Genomic DNA, 3231 nt, shown 5'->3' on the forward strand with positions numbered 1-3231 from the left:
GACAGTTTCTTCTCTTTATTCACGGCCTCGCGCGAGTTTCTCTCTCCTCCCACCGTGTCCTCGCCAAACCTGCAGAGACCTTTCCCCACCTTTTTGTCCACCTTCGCTTCAGCGAGAAGGAACGTGGGACTTGCAGATCCTGCCGACCTTTGCGGAGAGGAGGAGGCGCGATACAAAACCAAGGCTGGGGCTCCTGAATAGCATAACATCCTCACGCTGCAGCCCTTAGACGCCGGCGCGCAGGTCAGTTAGAGCGGTAGCTGCTCTTTGTCATCTGGCTGGCTGTAGAAGACATCACGAATGGTTCTGCGGCAGTAAACATGCCGGAACCGCTCCCTGGATGAAGGCGGCCGCTGGCGCGGCTTCTTGGAGCGAGCAGAGCCAAAGCGCTCTGCCAAAGCGAGCTGTTGCTGCCGCTCGGCCGTCCACCTGCGCTCCCAGAGAGCTGGAGGAACTGCTTCAGGTGGTGGGGAGCCGCATTTGGGTAGCACGGTGACGGGGCCGGCTTCGCGCTCGGGGTCTGTATTGCCCACGTGTCTTAGAAATAGGGTTGGACAGGAGAAGGGGGGGCTGCAGGAAGCGTTCAAATTCATAGATAAGAGGGCATAGAAGAAGACAAGCCTCAAATAGCGACAGTTTCCTCGGACGCTTCCTGTGGTGGATGGCTGGATCTGAAATACTTTGGGGATGTAAAGAGCCCGGGGCAGTAATTGGCTGACTGGCGTTCACTGTATCACTTCTACTGGTTTTGTTTTACGAAGGGAAATAACTCAACTGTTTGGTTTGACTTTCTCTTGCAGAACACGTAAAACTAACTGCGTGTAAGGCTCACAGCTGTCTCTGCTCCCGTATGGCATTCCTCTTCTATTTGCCTCCTTTGAAGTGTGACCTCGAACGCAAATTCCTCCTCTCTCGCGTCTCCGTGAAATGACCGAAGAGTCATTGCCATTTGAACGCTGTTTGAGGAGGCCAAGAGACAGAATTAATCTTCCTTCGCGTTGATCTGAGCAGTTCCCAGTAGGTCTGCATGAAGAGGGGGAGAGGAGGTAGGAGGAAACCCGAAGGCTTAGCGATTTTGAAGAGGAAACAATCGTGCGTCCTCTTTCTCCTTAATTGTGGGCTCCTCGGTTCCACTGGAACTTCCATGTTCTGGTTAAATTATTCAGACTCTGCAGGAGAGAACAGATGCTGTCCTAGAAAATGCCGTCTGTTGGCTTGTCACAGCTTCCTGGGAAAGAGGTTTGATTTTTAAACTGTAAATTTAATTCCAATGATGCCAGAGCATATCTCCAGTCCAAAGCTGTGTCTTGAACTGCACCCTCAGGTAGGGTGACCTGAAAGAGAAACAGATTACAGAGGCTGTGGATTGAATTCCAGAATTGAATTTGGGTATTAGATTTTTCCTTCGATAAATCCTATTAGTCCTACCAAATAAATACATCAGGCTGGAATCAAAGTCTATTAGTTACATGCTTTGGCGCAGACTGCCAAGTGCTCGGGATCGATTCTTTATGATGGATTTTAGCCGCAGCTTCTGAAAAGTCATGTTTAAAAGTATTGGTTTGATGACGGGTGCTAAGACATGTCCCAGACCTTACTGGTATCAGCTGTGCAAATGAAGGGGTGGAGGCCACCGGGGCCTGTTGGGGGACGCATCAAAAGTTTCGTTGTGATAAGACACTTGAAATTAGGTGGTCCGAAGCACCGTGGTGTAGTAAAAGACTTGCAGAGTGTCGTAGAGAGCTGCAGTTCAAAAGAAAACTGTGATTTTTTTTAAAAAAAAAAAAAAATAGTAGTCCTGTGCTTACCTTTGAAGAGGAGCGGTGTAGTTCTCGGTTAAGGCAGAAGGATTTTTGAGGGGCCTTTGGCAAGTGGGAGCGCTGAGCAGAGGGGGAAGCGCTGAGTCGGTATGTCTCCTCCTTTCTTACCATAGAGCTGTTTGCGAATCCCGCTTCGCCGAGGGTGCGGTGGGGTAACGTACGATGAAACCCTTCCGCGCACAATGCTGAGTGGATGTAGCGTGGCTGGAATTATTTTGCCAACCTCCCTTGCCTTCCGCATGGAAAGCAGCACGGGGCATCCTTAACCCGTGCCAGGCGGCGCTCGGATGCCGCTCTCCCCAAATTCACCCTTTGCTGCCGGCGGGCACTGGTGGCCGCGCTGCGGATGTGGTGAGAGGGCTCTGCTGAGCGCAGCGCATAGCAGAGACGAGGCGGTAATGCGCGTGTATGTGATTCTGCAGGAAAGAGCATGTTAAACCGCAAGAGTTTCGCTGTATTTCCCACAGTGGCCCGTGGGGAGCTTGTGCTTTGTCGCAGGAGCGCTCAACCTCCGGCCTGTCGCCTCTCTGGGATGGTTTGATGTACCCTGTTTTATTTCAAGCAGCTTTCCTTTCCCGAGAGCGGTTTGGGAACAGGCGGCGGGCTGAACCGAGTCGGCTGTTAAATGGCATCAGCCGCCCTCTGGATGGCATCTGGGAGGTTCTCCGTGCGGCTGGCATGCCCATCACCAGACAAACATGATGCTCCGGTGCATTTGGGCTGAAAGCGATGGGAAAAGCTGAGTCCCATCTCCCCAAAAGGGGACGTGGGGTGTGTCAAGGCCCCGCCATGGCAGAGGTAAAGAGGAGGAGGTGATGGAGCCTGAAGCTTAATACCCTCTTCCAGAATTGCTGGAACAACCTGGGGATATTCCAGGTTTCTGGAGGCTTCCTCGCCCTCCCTCCTTACCCACACCTCCCCCGCTGTGCAGGTGTGGGTCCTACAGCCCGGCTGTGTGTGCGGTGGGAAGGTACGTGATTTAGCAGGTTTTCTGTTGGCCGTGCCTTAGGCTTCCCCTGACGGTCCCTTTGATCTCTGGATGGGAGAGCAGAAAGCGCCGGGGGAGGCAGTCTTACCTGGGCGCTTTCCTCCTAGCATCCTCCAACGCCCTGCGGTCCCCACGGCGACGCCAGCCGGTCCAAATCCTTCCTCAGAGCCTGGGCTGGAGGCTGCTCCGGAGGCAGAAACCTCCCGAAGGCCGGCTGCCCGAGGCCGGGAACTTCTCACCGTGCTTTCATGCGAGAGCACGGATTCCCCCAGAAGGAATTCCTCCCTTCCTCCTCCTCACCTGCCCCCCGCAAAAACTTTACGTGACAGGGAGCCTGCCTGTAGACGGCGTGGATGTGCAAACAGCCCCATGGATCACCCCCGAGTCCGTGGGGTTTTTTTGGGTTTTTCTCCGCCCAGCTGC

Source organism: Charadrius vociferus, unplaced genomic scaffold, assembly GCF_000708025.1.
Source record: "Charadrius vociferus isolate BGI_N301 unplaced genomic scaffold, ASM70802v2 scaffold858, whole genome shotgun sequence".
In the NCBI taxonomy this organism is placed as follows: domain Eukaryota; kingdom Metazoa; phylum Chordata; class Aves; order Charadriiformes; family Charadriidae; genus Charadrius; species Charadrius vociferus.